General features: G+C 33.4%; 1 pseudogene; it reads left to right on the top strand.

Moving 5' to 3' along the window:
- Positions 1–813: 813 nt before the first annotated feature.
- Positions 814–969, top strand: LOC145249222 (U2 spliceosomal RNA; annotated as a pseudogene).
- The last annotated feature ends 15,561 nt before the right edge of the window (positions 970–16,530 follow it).

Genomic DNA, 16,530 nt, shown 5'->3' with positions numbered 1-16,530 from the left:
AAATAATTTCTCTTTTTTCATTAAACTGTAAGGTGAAAGTTCAAAATTGTTAACAAGCCCCCTGCCTATGTAATGAATGGCTTTCGTAATAATAAGCTTTCTTACGCAGAATATTATGCCTGGTTCGTACACTGCACGAGTACCAAAAATTCTGTCAAGAAGGGCGTTTAGGTAGCAAAATAATCTCGAACCCTGTATCAAATAAACGGAACACAACTTCCTAATCACCGTTATGTAACTATGCCAACAATATATAACAATGAAATCGGTATTTCAGAAGTTGAGTTTTAAGTAAGCAGATCTTCTTCCTCCAAAATAAAATATTCAGTATGAAAACAACATTTTTTTTTTAAATACACACTTTTTAGTTGCATTCAAGCGACTCTATAAGTCACTCAGTCGGTCCGTCGGTCGGTCTGCCCGTAACACTTTTGTGATTGGTCTTTTTGGTTAAGATCAAAGGTATGTTGTTAATATCTGCTGTTCTTATCTTAATAAGCTCTTTGAACAACGCCCCCCACAAGCCCACTTTTGAGTTGGCCATGCGCATAAGTTTTTTGTTCATTGTTAATTTTCACTGTATTTTTAACATGAATAAAGGATTTAATATCTATAAGTGTAGTATATGTTCCGGCAGATACTGCAAGCAAAGGCCATATGTGGAGGCAATCCCACATATAAGACCTTTGTCAATGTAGGGGCAACCCTTCATACCAATTGTCACTATCCAGCTCCCCTACTCCCCGGGGAGATGGTCCCCATTTCCCCTTCACTCCTCACATTGAAATCGGCTCGGTGAGGGAGCAAATAAACACCCTTTTCTTGGCCTTTTGGCCAAGATCAATTTGTAGTATATGTTCTTACTACATGTTGTACTTATATCTGAACCTTTGTGATATAATGTGAGTGATCACTTTTCTGTATTAATTTAATGTAAAGTGATAACCACTTTACAACCAGTGAGTCTCAAAGCCATTCAAGTACTTCTCCAGATTATTCAAGTTATTTTGAAGGATTCCAGTTATTTTTTAAGCATTCAACTCATTCTTAAGCTCATTCAATTCATCCTTAAGTTCATTAAAGTCATTCTAAGTCATCTTTTGCAAAGGTTTCCTGGGTTAGAACATGCTTATCAATCGATTAATTGCGTTATTAATAACGATCAGGTAGTGGAATTACTTGTAGATTCTAAATTCTGTACAGAATACACAGACTAAAATCATAACCTAATATTTAAGGAAGGAGTCCCAGTTATATTATTAAGAAACATTGATCCAGCTAAATCGTGGAATAGCGCACGGTTAGCAACAAAATCGTTAAAAACTAATGTTCTGGAAGACATTATAATAACTGGACATTTTAAGGGTGAAAATGTTAATTCATCTGATTCTTCTAATTCCTTCTGAGATGTCATTTCATTTCACGCGTTTACAATTCCCAATAAAAATTATGCTCGAGGACAAACCCTAAAAGTTGTTGGATTTAATCTTCAGACATCTTGCTTTTCTCATGTATGTTGGTAGCTCGCGCACTGGAATCCTGATAACCTCTACATTTACAGACGTGTTAGATGTAACGCCAAAAATAGTGCTCATGTAGAGGCTCTTTAAAATTAAATTTAGATGTTTATTTACCAGTTTTCAGCTATGAGCTGGTGGAAACGGAATTTGAATTATTTCATAAACAGAATAGATCATTAATGTCATCTTTATGTATATATATCTTGTACATTAAATAGTTAAAATAAATAGATTCAACAATTTTCAGTTATGCACTAAAATATAAAATAATTGCAACTTTTACATCATATTTTGAAAGAAAGACTCGAAGACAAAAGAATAAACTATAAAAAAAAAACGATTAGGTCTACTTGCGAGACCTCTATAAAATAAAACGCACTACTGCTCCCAACACACGAAGTGTGTGGAAAAATACGCCATTATGAAATTATGTTTTGTTTAATCTATATTAATTATAATGTATGTGGAGAAATTATTCAAATATATACAAGCTGGCAACGTCGGGTTCTTCAGCTAATCTAAAATAAAATAAAGGGTGTACCGATAAAATTGTCGCCCGATAAAATACGACATGATTCCATGTTTGTTTGATGAAATTATTTTTCTGTTTTGTTGCAGATCATCTACTAGTTGGTTAGTAGTGTACAAATTCCAAGAGTTAAAGGAGCCTTCTATCATGTGTGAAAGTGACACAATGTTCAATGAGCGAAATTGAAGATGCGCCGCTGTACAAATCATGCTAGCTACCGATGCAAGATATGACAAATAGATCATTGCCAGCACTCTTAGAATACATCGCTGGATTGCCCGGAATAACAGCGACGTGCTCATAGTGGATGGAGACAAAGTTTCCTGCTATGGCTATGATTTTTAGCATGATTTATATTGAGGGCAAAATTATTACACTTTATATCATCAAATTCGGACTGGAAGTCGGCAGCAATGTGTACCTGGATCTGCTGAAAAGTTTGATGATCCTCTGTTGGAATCAGATGGCCGCTGGCAGACCCTGGCTGTGGCAACATAATTCGACGTCGCCCCCAAATCCAAAGATACCCAGGCTTAGTTTCAACCTGAGAGCTACGCCTTTGTACCCTTCACTTTCTGGCCTTTTTCCACCCCAGACCTAGATCGGCTGGACTACTTCAGTTTGTCATATAACGTGTCTATCACTAACATGGCCTCCAACCACACCAAAGCTTTTAGTTCCGAACCCATGTCGTAGCGGTGATGGAGTCTGAAGGCGGCTACATAAAATAGATGACAGCTCTACTTCATAATCAAGTTGCATGAATTGATTTAAAAAAAATAAAAATTAATGTTATATAATAACGCTGTAGTGTTGTTTTCTTAAGGGCGACACTTTTATCGTTCACCTTGAACATCCCTTTAATATATGCTATAGTTAAGGGAAATTTTATTTTAACAAAAGCGTTACTTACAAACGTTATGAGAACCATCTAAATGATACACTGTTATTTACACTATAGTATTAGCACTACAAGTGCTACTTCAAACAAAAATGTGAATGCCCAGCTAGTATATTTTATTTTATAACCGTTAGCATATTATACAATCAGATACATCTATTAAATTTGCATGCTTTTTAATGAGAATTACACAGCAAACAGAAGTTTTATTTGCATAGTTTTATATGGCGATTAGGCTGTATTTAATATAAATACTGCTTTCTAACCACTTTGCTAACCGATAAAAATGCTGTAAAAACTTGACCCCTGGTCACAGTAGGTTGATATGTAACCTTACTTAAAATATGTTTCTATTTAATATACAACCTACGCATTCAGATCGCTACAAGACAGAAGTTTGACAAACAAGAAATTTAATTACGCAAATGTTTGCTTTCCTTTTAAATATTATTAGGATATTTGAACTTTAATCTCAACAATGAAACTTGTATTCAACAATTAAGCGTGACAGACAAATGAGCGTTTGTTTGCACATATATTTGGACGTGAATAAAAGCATATAAGTTCTTCGTGTCTGCGTGTTTCATGCTCAATAGTTTTTATTAACACGTAGTCATGATAGACATACCATCAGACCCTAGATATTAGTGGGCACATCTAAATTATTTTACATCCGTTACGTCTACGCGTATACTCCGAAAAAACACTACCGAAATTACCGAGACCGATCGACTAAGCATGTTTCAGCCATTCAATGACGCAAAGAAGGAAACAAACAAATAAATAATTCCATTTTTGCATAACTGCTGAAGAATCTCACTTATCTAAATAATTCAAAGATCCGACACGCAGTTTTTCAATAAAGTTAAACGTATCTTTAAAAGCACGCAGATGATTTGAATTTACTAATGCATTTCTTTGAAACGAAGCTTTAGAAAAATAATCAAATTTCATTCGCCCCGTATTTCATCGCTAAATGCCTGCATGAAAATAAATAATAACCGCGTGGCTCTTTTCCGATGAAGGTTTCTACCGTTCTAAACCGTAGACGAAATGATGAATTAACAATGCGCTCCACTTATTTACAACAAGATGAATATGGATGTTTCTGCTAAATGCATCTTTTAACATTTCAAGTATCCAACTATTGTGACTACGTTCATGTATACAAACAAACGAGCGCGCACACACACACGCACACACACATATATATACATGGACGCATATAAATCTCTCTCATATATATATATATATATATATATATATATGTGTGTGTGTGTGTGTGTGTGTGTGTGTGCCTGTGTGTATAAAACATAGACGCACGCACATATATCTACACGTGTGCGTTTATATATATATATATATATATATATATATATATATATATATATATATATATATACGTGGTGGGTGTGGGTGTGTATATATGTATATGTAAGTATATATATATTGTATATATATATGTATATATATATATATATATATATATATAACACCATTTTCCTTTTTTTTTCCTTATCTTGCATTCTCCACTTGTAAGATATGCTTTAATTTTTTTATTGTCATTCTATTCGCTGATTAAGAATTTATATGGCGTTCGAAATTCTTTTTATAACATATATCGATCGGTGGGATAACGTTCAGTATTCGTGTTTTTGTCTTGCGTAATAGGAATTCGTCATAGGTCTGATTTATAACGCCGATGACCAGAATCCCTGATATGCAAAGTGTGAATATATTTTAGGATACAAAAACTAATTTGGTTTAAAATTTACCATAATATAAATTAAACTTTAGTCAGGCAAACCCCATTACATTGTGGTACAATAAATGCGTTGCCCTAAAGAAAACAACACTTCAATTTATTTGACATTATTTAATGTGATTTTATTTAAAAAAAAATCAATTCAGGTAACGTTATCATATAGAAAGCTGACATCTCTTATATAAACGCCTTCAGACTCAATTATCGCCAGGTACAAGTTTGGAACTAAGAGTATGCCTTTTCCACACGCGCCGACTGAAGCTTGGCGAATACTCGGCAGATGGCCTTGATCAAACTGGCCTTGACGTTGTGTGAGATCATTTTTATGATGTTCACGATGTATGATTCAAGGAGGTAGTGCAACGAGTTCTAATCAGGTGGGATGCAATCCAGTGAGTGCAAGGTACAAAGTCGCTTCTCTCTTTCTGAGACCACGTCTTGGTCTCTTCGGACACACATAGGGTCTATCAGTAGCAACCTGCTTGCACCAGGGAATCATAACACTCTTCAGCACATCTGTTGTGTAATTCTCAGCCGAGTTTAAAGGTGTGAGGTGAGAGGGTGTTACCCATACTTCAAACAACACCACAGACGAAGTAGTCGGAATCTTTGTTGATCATTGTCCCCGAGCTATGAATCGTCTTGGTTTGTAATTAAGTGCTGCCGACATTAGTCCTGTTGTCATAACTTGGATCAGTTGAGAGCATGGGTTATATATTTTATCACGTTCAGGCTTGATAGAATGCTTTTACTGCTCTTTATATTTGTACAAAACTGGAAACTAGTAGAGAGTCTACTACAAAAAAAGATAACTGGTTTTCATTAATCGAAAAGGAAATCATGTCGTCTTATCTATGGCGACAATTTTATCGTTCCACGCTGCAATTATTTTTGTTCTAGCATAAGGCCGTTCCGATTTTTCCGATTTAAAATTTTCAGTCAGAAGTAAAAATCCAGTCACATGCGACCTAACTTAATAGTATCCATATGTACAATTGGCATTGGAACTGGTATTTCACTCGATTAATTCACAGTAAATAACACTTACATTTGTCATCAAAATCTTACCACCAATATTGCATCTGCATAAAATATGTGTTTATATTAGAGGTGTATTTCGATGTGGTATCGGTATCTCCAAATAAGATCCTCAATTGTCTTATCTATGCGTCCGAAGAGGACCTTTCTTTATAGCAGAGTATTTCTATTTGCCATCTATTATTCCCACAGCTGTAGTATTAGTATCATTGAACTTGTATTTGAGATATAAGCGACATCCCCTCTGCTGATTCTTCGGTTAACATTCACGTCCCTGGAGGCTTCAATGCTTACAATATTAGGTGACTACCAAACTAAAACAAGGTAGAAAATGAGGTGAAGTTTTGATGATTCGTCCATTGCACATAATCTGACCAAGATTGTTCACAAACACACTCGTTTGCCCCACACTGAAGCAACAACAAACAGAAAAATGAAAGAGATATGATGATGTAGATACAAATAGGAACAGTCCAAGCAAAAGAAAACAATTGAAAACAATGAGAGACAATTGCATCGGGGAAAAACAAAAACAAAATGCCAGTAGGATAGAGGGACGAGTTCACAATACAAATACTAAATGGGCGAAAGGAATTAAATAAGAGTAACAGACAATCAGAGATTGGAGAGAGAATTGAAATTAGCAACGACTCCATAAAACAACTCTACAAAACTGGAAAACTAGAGAACACGAGATCACAACTGTATACACGCATCCTTATTTCAAAATCATACGACCCTACATGAATGTGTAATTCAGAATTTGCACATATGTATCCACAAAACACGCATATCAGAATAGATAACAAAAGGGAGATCCACAACAGACAGAGTTAAAGGTACAATTCTCACCAACTACATGTCTATAACATGCTTACCTATATTTTGGAAAATACTGATATTAGACCTAATTGAAACAAATTTACCGTTTTTTTTTCATATTCGCGAACCGAGACACCCCAAGGAATAGAAATCATATCAAAAAGGAAAATGAGGAACACATGATATAATATACATAAATCAAAGATCCATGTGTAATACACAGTAAAAACATAAATATAGACATTGGCTGGGTCGACTAAAAGAAAGCGTATACCTAGATCCATCAAATACTGATAATAGAATGCCACGGAATGCACAAACAATTAGGTAATAGAATCAATGTTGAACATTTACTGAAGAATATGCATACGTGAACAGACATGGTATGGGAACTAGACAGCAAATTACAATACAAAGAGGTATATTCCAAGGCATTCGATGTCACTATTACTGTTAATTATAGCAATGATTTTCTTAATATGTTAAGAATGTGTCAAGCTTGATACATAATAACTAATACACATGACACAATGAACCACTTCATGTATATAGACGACTTGAAACTGCTTGCAAAAAGCGAGAAAGAACTACAGGCGCTGTAACACACAATTACAAACTTCAGCAAAGATGTAACGATAGAATTCGACCTGGAAAGTGTGCACTGTAGATTAGGAAAAGAGAAAAACTTGAGGTAACACAAAGAATAAAAATACCCAACCAAATAGAGATATGGGAACTAGATCAACCTAATAGCTACAAATATTTGCGAGTTCTCGAAGAAGACCCACTCACAGTAACGGAAAAATTTGGAAACAAATTTATCAGAAAGAACAAGAAAACTCTTCGGAACAAAACCATATAGTAGAAACTTAATGAAAATATAAACACGTAATCAGTCCCGCTAGTAAGATTCTCTGGAGCGTTTCCAGTTAGACACAAGAAAAACTGAGGCATCTTGATCAGAAAACCAAGACAAATCTTTACTGTGCAAACGGCATTGCACCTAAACGATCATGATGATGATCGATTTTATGCCAAAAAGAAAAACAGACGAAACACACTTGTTAGTATAGAATACTGTCTAAATGACGGGAACTAATCATAAGAAAAATACATAATGCAGGGGATTGGATTTGAAGACGACTATATTGTAGTCAGCCAGGAAGCAAGCAAGTAGAAGAGAATTGCGCAAACACAAAATTCGGAAAAGCAGCTTTTGACATGTAATTTATGTTTATCTTTATGTACAAATAGAGATTATGGGGAATTGTTGATAGTAAGCGTAGGTAGACAAGTATCTTTTTGGTGCAAGTCTGCAAGAGGAGAGATTATAAATCACACGAGCCATAGAACAGAGGTAGGCTCACAACGTGTATTTTCTTAGACAAAAGTTGCAGGACAAAGAAAAGGAAACTCGCAAAGTTTAAAAGCCAGTTTTGAACGCGGCTAGGGCAGATTAGGAGGCTCTGGGCAGTTCCCGCAACATTTGGGCGAAACAACTCCTGCGAGAATGCACTCGCCTCTTATACAGTTTAACGATTTCATCGACAGTGAATTATATACTGGCGCGATAGAATGATTAAACTATTTTCCGCCGACCTTTCAATGGGTTTGATGTACCTGTTGCATTCCATATGAGGACGTTTGACTAGTCCCAGAAATTTGTCAAAACACCGAACTTTCTAAAGGCAAACACCATTTATTTCAATCCTGGCGAAATAAGGATCAGAGCATTGTTGATGAAAAGAGATGACCTGCGTTTGACTTACGTGAAGATGAACTTATTACGTTTTCCCTATTGTACTATTTGTACGAGTTTAAAAAAAGATAGAAGGAAAGAGACCTTAGTCTCTGCCAGTTTTTTTTTTATTGATTCAATAGTTGTAGCATGCATCAACGAATATCAAGAAAATAGTTGGGTTCAGAAAAAAACTTGGAAGACACCAGCATTGTTTCTATGGACCTCTTACATGTGCCCATCGATGACTACACTTATACACCTATTAGTGAGAAAGGATTTTTAGGGGAGAACATTACCAGCTATTCCGTAATTAAACAAAAATGTGACGGAGACATTTATGGCATATCCTATAAATAACTTAGGTATATTAAAAACAATTATTCAAGAAACAGAGCACCGTTAAGAGTCTCCAATCTTTTGTGATATTAATGTTAACACACTTGCTCTATATCTACAGAAGTGGAAACATTGCACGTCACTGAGTGAGTTATTTTTACTGGGGTGGTTACCAAATTCTCCCTTTATAGCGGATTTCAGAAAGTTATTGATGACGCACAGGAAAGCGATTGGTCTACAGTAAGTAGCAGAAGACTGATTTCCAGAATTCTTAAATAAAGGGCAGACTGCTGAAGTTTTACAATGTGTTTGGAAGCATATATATTTAAGGCAGCATTTAAACAGCTTTGTAAGTATGGGCGTTAATTCATGTTCAAGCTTTTAAGCAATATGATTAAAATGCTTTCAGAGGCAGTCGTGATGCAGAAATCGAGTTGTTGTTTTAAAGGTATGGCAACATAACATACAGCAATGTGTATGTCTCATAACGCGTTGATAGTCATTGAAGAAAATAGGAGGCAGGCAGTCTTGAGTGGAAAGTATAGAATTTGTTGCCGAGTTTTTTTTAAAAGATGTTGTCGAGATTACAGCAGCACCTTTGATAATATTTGGGGAAAAAATGTTTTTCTGGACTGTGTTTATATACGCCAAAATTCGTTCAAATCAAGCAACCGCTCAGCTTCTTTACAATCGATGGACTGAGCAGAGTATTCTTTCTCGTTCTCTATTGCACACTTCCAGTAATCATTGACAGTGTTTAAACTAGTTATATTTATTTCGTTTAAAGCAGAATGAAATAGGGGTTTCTATATCCAATGACAGCGGCATATTTCGGAGTAAACCAGTGATGGCCGTTGAGTATATGCTGGAATTTATTTGTGAGTACGAAGCGATCTTTACGGACAGGAAGCCCGTCAGTCGAGTCTAACATTATAGACGATACATTCCTTTTGTACATAGTATACAGGGGTATATATGATATAAATGTTCTGAATCTATCAAAGTCAGCTATAGTATATACTGTTCGATGACGTACACCTGAGGACTTAGCCATTTTTTTAACTGGGGCATCTGTGTGATCAGAAGATCCATTTGAAACAGAACTGAAGATGGTCTAATTTCTGGGCATATTGTAAAAATGGTTTGGAATACCTGTATACTGTTCGTCAGTGTCGGGCAAACGAGTGGGTTTTTGTGAACAATCTATGTCAGATTATGTGCAATAGACGAATCATCAAAACTTCCCCTCATTTTCTATCTAGTTTTAGTTTGGTAGTCACCTAATATTGTAAGCATTGAAACCTCCAGGGACGTGAATGTTAACCGGAGAATCAGCAGAGAGGATGGCGCTTATATTCTCAAATATACGTTCAATGATACTAATACTACAGCTGTGGGAATAATAGATGGCAAATAGAAATACTCTGCTATAAGGAAGGCCCTCTTTGGACGCATAGATACGACAAACCATTTCTAGTTAAGGTTATCTCCTGTTGGTTATATCTCTACTTCCCTCTCTTCAGTTCGTTTCTATCTTGTTTGTAGCTTTGGTTACGTTCTAAAGTTTGTTGATTTTGGAAACAAATTAGAGAAAGGATCGAAAGGGATAATACAGGAAAAAGCGATTACAAGATGTGGGAAAAGTTAAAATGTAACCAGGCTAAACAAAAGCAAGAGGAACTAAGGTTAAATTCGCAGCAGAAAAGATTGTCAAACATTACTTAGCATTTACAGCCTCTTTGAAGGAGTCCTTAAACAAAGAATAATAGTCAATGTACACCGAAAATAAACTTTACTCTTTTATTAGTATTATGGCTTTATATTTTCTTACTAAACAAGGCTTGAAAATTGGACCTCTTTTCACTTGCCTTTTTAAAGTTTTTTTTTAAGATGAAAATACAGTTCCCTGAGAATGGTCAGCATGTATTAAGACAAAATCTGCGGTTGAATTCTTCGTTTAGTCATAATTATATTTTCAATATTTTGATCGATCTTCTCTTCTAAAGTAGGGACTAGAATTTTCACTGCTTTTTTGTATGAGAAGCTTTTAGTAGTATCTAAATTTGAGTATCATGCTAAAGATACAACCAGTTTGCGTTTTACATTTTATGAACAATTATATGCAATCATATAATGTTTGAAATATTGACTTGCGTGTCTTTTAACTAAAGGGAATAAAAACTTGTGAAAAATTGATGCATTCTCTGTTTCTGAATAAACCAGTGATTCATCAACGATTTCCGAACAGAAATTCCCAGGAATCTTTAAAGGCATTTTCATTATAAAAAAAAAAACAAGAAAATAATAGAAAAAAAGTAAATAAAACCAAGTAGTAGACAGGGATTGAACCAGACGCCCCGGAACTTGAATGGTAAATTACTTCAAATTCTAGAAGTGTTTAATACTTTAGCATATATCCTTATATATTTTTATCATTTCGTTGCTTCTTATAAAGTAAACATATACAAGGAAATATAAGGGAAGACTAACAGATGTGACGTAATAATATTTTGAAATCATTAGCATTATTCATGCTTGATGGCTATGTGTTGCGGATTGGTCGGGTGTTTTTTTTATCGCGTGATATGATTGATAAGGAGCTATGGGCATCATACAAGGAGATAATATTTTTTCAGGGAAAACGAGAGAAAAGGGGAAATGGGAAAGTGAAGTAAATGGAGCAGATTTACATATTTATCTTAAAATCTTGGTTTTAGACAAAACAATCTTATGCAGAATACGAACGAAATTGAATAAAAATCAGTCAGTAAATATAATATTAAATATATGAACCGGGGGCATCATTATGATGCATCCTATAAGATTGATAAAGCCATTGCCCGTCTCTGTTAAAATGAGTTAGCTTAAAATTATAATCTTAAAATGCTCAGATTGAACGAAACCACAGAGATATTTTTGTAAAACGTATTGTCAAAGGTTAAAAAGAAAGTGTAAGATATAGCATTACTCGTAAAAAAAGCCTTACCAGATCGTAAATTAGGCACCAATAGTAATCACCAACAAATGAAAAAGCATGTGAAAGGTTACTATCAAAGGGATGGCGAAAACGAGTTGAATAGAAATAGGGCTTTGTAAAAGCTTCTTGCCAACCAATTTTAAAAGAAAACCAATTTTCGCTAACAACGGGAAATAAAGGATAAGTGACTACTGCGATAACTCAACTAATTTGTCAATTTTTTCAGAAGAGCTCGTTATTTCGAAAAATCTCACTAAAACTGCAGAGAACATTACAGGTTGTTCTCAAAGACAATCATTTGATGATTGGCTATGTGAAACTCTTAGTGAGTATACTACCACTAATACTATTACACCTACTGCTGCTACTTCTACTACTACTACTACTACTACTACTGATAATGATATTATTAGTAAGTGTTCTTGGTTTGGGGGGACCAGCATAATAGCGGCGTGTAATTCTTTTATTAATGATACTGCCTACAGACTTATAGCTTTTATAAGATCTCCAGTGTATGATTTATTTGGCAAGACTTTTAAGTATTATTTATCAATCCTTAGTTTTATTTCTGGTGATTTAATTATATCTGATTCTGGAACTCTCAAATAGGTTAGCTATCGTGTTCGCTTAACGTCCTCATCTTCGTTTGGTTAGGGAATTACCATAACTTCCGTTCCGTTCGATTTTGGCTTGCTAATAACTTGGAAAGTGCACTTTTCCATTTCAACTTTAATTGGGATATACTGACTGCACATGCTGGAAGTATATTTTAGAGTTTCCCACGATTATCGCTGACTACTTCCTAAAGAATATAAAAACAACGAAGAAAAGAAAAACAATGATATATCAGTAACTGAACAAAGATCTCAAGATCTTGAACGAGTTTAAATGTAATACACACACACACGCATATATATATATATATATATGTTTATAAACACGCACCCAGAAACACACACACACACACACACACACACATATATATATATATATATATATATATATATATATATATATATACATATACATATATACATATATATATATAAATATATATATATATATATATATATATATATATATATATATATATATGGTCGGGACAATTAATCGCAATCGAAATCGTGAATCGGAAAAAACGGAAGTTGTTGGGGTATGCCAATCGGTATCGGAAGCGAAACAAATAGTCTAATTTTCAATTTCAAACTGATTCTTTAACATTTTAAATTTAAAAAAAATGAAACAAGTTTCATAAGAAGTTGTTCCTTTACAACATAAAACTGAGGAGGGCCCCAACATATGTTATCATTTAGTGATTTAGAGTTTCATTTATTTTATTTATTGGTCGATTATTAAGAGATATTTGCCTATTTCATTTGTAATCGTTTTTAATCTATTCGCTAAAATATCCATGTTCCCTTATCCAAGGAAGTTCATATTATTATTCAAAAGTTTAAATTCTCAGGGCGGTTTCACACGATTTTCGCTGACTATTTTCTAAAGAATATAACCGATGCAGAAAAGAAAAACAAGGATATATCATTAACTAAACATAGCTCTCAAGATCTTGAACGAATTTAAATGTAATACGCACCCACACACACACACACATATATATATATTTATACGGATGCATATAAACACACACACACACACACAAACATATATATATATATATATATATATATATATATATATATATATATACTAGACTACCCGTGACCCGTTGGGTCAGTATATTATATTAGCTATGGAAGTCATGTATGAGCGTGATTCTTGTGACGTAAAGAAACTCGTTTTTTTTTTTATATAACAGAAACATGTCTATCAAAGTATATTAATAAAGAAAAAGACTACATTATATTTATTAATCCTTTATTTCAACAGAATTAATCTACTAACAATTAACAACGTAATTGGATTATTTCCCTTCGTAATTAGTTTTCTTTTCTTAATTATGTAGAACCATATTTGATAATGATAACGAATTTTAAAATATTACATAATGAAAAATAGAATAGAATCCTTCACTCGAAATGTTGTATGAGGATTAATAAATATAATGTATTCTTTTTCTTTATTCTCCTACTCAATAAAATATTAACCCTAAAATGGTCTTACATATAAGTAATAAACTAATAGATTATTTGTAAATATTGCTTGCCGCAAATGAGCGAATACGAAACTAAAAATTAACCGCCGCGTTATTGGAAGATTGTTATTGGTCGTATTATAAATATAGAAATAAATATTTAAAAAAATATTTTTAAAAAAATTAATTATGTGAAATAAAGAAATATAGAAATTCAATGAATGGAATATATAAAACTTTTAAATGGCTACGAGTTTTATGTGGAAATTTCTTATGACTTGGTTTTTAAATAAGGGTTCGACAATTAGGTGATATATTAATATTTTAATGTTTTTTTTTTCACGGAGGATGCCTCCAGGGTAAATGTTTTTTTCACATACATCTTTTCCGTTAAGGGAATTTTCTTTAAACAATGTTCAATTGTCAAGAGGGTTTTAATTAAAGAAGTCTGAAAAATACTGGTTGTAAAAATTTTCAAACGCCATAATGCTTGAAAATGTCGAACTAGTATGGGAACAATTGTAACTTAAAATGAAATACACTTTCTATTGCTATTAACAGCTTTTTTAAGTCTTGGTTTTGTTTATACAGTGTATTAATGCTCAATTATTAAATATGATAATTTTGTAGCTTACTTTTTAACTCATCTCCCTTGGGCTTAAAACTAATTTGTATATGAAAATTTACTGAATTACACGAACCCAGTAAAACTCAGTATATTACATACAAGTATATATATATATATATATATATATATATATATATATATATATTTGTATTTATATATATATATATATATATATATATATATATATATATATATATATATATATATATATATATACTACAATTTTGAGATTTTAGGACTACGAAATCTAAGCGACTTTTGATAAAAATTAACAAAAAATGGTGTTTTGGAAAGCTAATATGCTGACTTGTGTTATGGTATATTGGCACGTAATGTTGCACATTAAGATGATGGTCCATCAGCCAGAGCCTATTTTGACACATTTTACATCTAAATAATATTTGAATGATTGTCATTCGTTTCCCTTTTACGCATATAAATTACAAAATATGTGATATCTCCCAAAACGTCTGGTCTTGATCAAAGTTGGGATAAAACGCACTGCTTTTGTTTCGAATGAGATAAAATATCGACAAAATATTTCGAATATCTTTTATTTACTTCGTTGTGGTTTTCATATGTTTAGAACGTTCCAAAGTGTCTAAGGATTATTTTATATTGCAATATTTATTATCGTCTCCAATTTCTAAGAAAGGGGAGATATAACAAATGATAAATATTTGGAGTCAAGTCTCATCTCGCTGTTTTTTCATTTCATTTAGAACCATATCAGTAAGTTAGGTTTCTCCGACATAAAAACAGGATGTTTTGTGGGCGTCTCTCTCTCTCTCTCTCTCTCTCTCTCTCTCTCTCTATATATATATATATATATATATATATATATATATATATATATATATATATATAGTAAGTATATGGCGATTAAGCTACACTGAATATTCCGCCTTTCATCCACTCTAGGATTCTTCAGGCTAATGCGCGAATTCTGTGGTTGTTTGTCGTTTTTATATGTGCATCTTCTATTGAAATTAAAGTTAGCCAATCAACATTCTGGTATCCACCTCGCGCTTTCTATCAGCCAATGAGAATGCATTTATCGGACAAAGGTCTATTTGACCTCTGGTTGGTCTGTTCCTTTGTGTGTGCTCTATTTAGCCTGGATATTTTGCTTCTTGCTCTGTTTTAAATCTAGGTTAGATTTTTTTTTATTAATGTTAGTTTATATATAATAATAAATATAAAATATAAATATATAAGAATATATATATGTGTAAACACATATATGCACATATATATATACATACATATATATGCATACATATATGTGTTATCGTTTATGTATAATCATGCTTATTTAATTTATTTATTTGTTTATTTTCTATTGTTTTTGTTAGTTTTAAAACTATTTTGTATCGCAATCCTAGAGTCAATTTTATCTTGTGAACACAATTGTTTGCTATTTCTCTTCTACACTTTAATAGATGTTGGGGGTCTTTAAAGTATAGGATAGAACATTTTTCATGAAGGCATAATCTACATAGGTCGTCTAGGTCCCTACACGTGGTAGCTTCTCTTATTATTTTATATTCGACTACCTTAGATTTCAAAACTCGATACTATGACCACGAAAGTACAATCAACAATAAAAAAAACACCGTATGAAAACAACACTAGCGAATAAATACTGGGGACTCAAGGAAAGCGGACATTGACAACTATTATTCTCATCTTTTATTAATTGCTGTTTCACGATGGTTTCAATCCTACCCAAAGCCGGCCAGAGGTTTACTGGGCCAAAACGTGGTGAGACGACAACAACTACGGATGTCAGTGAATGCTACGAATACAGTTAGGAGATTCGAGGCTCCTATCCATCGAGATTACAACCTTACGAAGGACATAGGAATTGTTGGCCGAAACGTCGTGAAACAACTGCTAATAAAAGATGAGAATAATAGTCCTCATTAAATAATTTAATACTATTACTTTATTTTTATGAATCTGTAATTGCAATCCCTATGATTTTGTATAAAAGTTTTTATATTAATTTCATTGGCACATTTTGCAGAGGATACATCTTGTATATCTGCCGGTTACAACTGCCATCGCCGCCGAGTTTTGTAGACTCTTTGACACATTTATAACTTTGAGACTTACGCCAACTGTCACTTTTTCCCTTTAAGCGCCTTTCATGACACGCAGCATCTATACATTTCCGTT

Source organism: Euprymna scolopes, chromosome 27 (assembly GCF_053919585.1).
Source record: "Euprymna scolopes isolate OS-2025 chromosome 27, ASM5391958v1, whole genome shotgun sequence".
In the NCBI taxonomy this organism is placed as follows: Eukaryota; Metazoa; Mollusca; class Cephalopoda; order Sepiida; family Sepiolidae; genus Euprymna; species Euprymna scolopes.
This window is presented reverse-complemented; position numbering and strand designations above follow the sequence as displayed.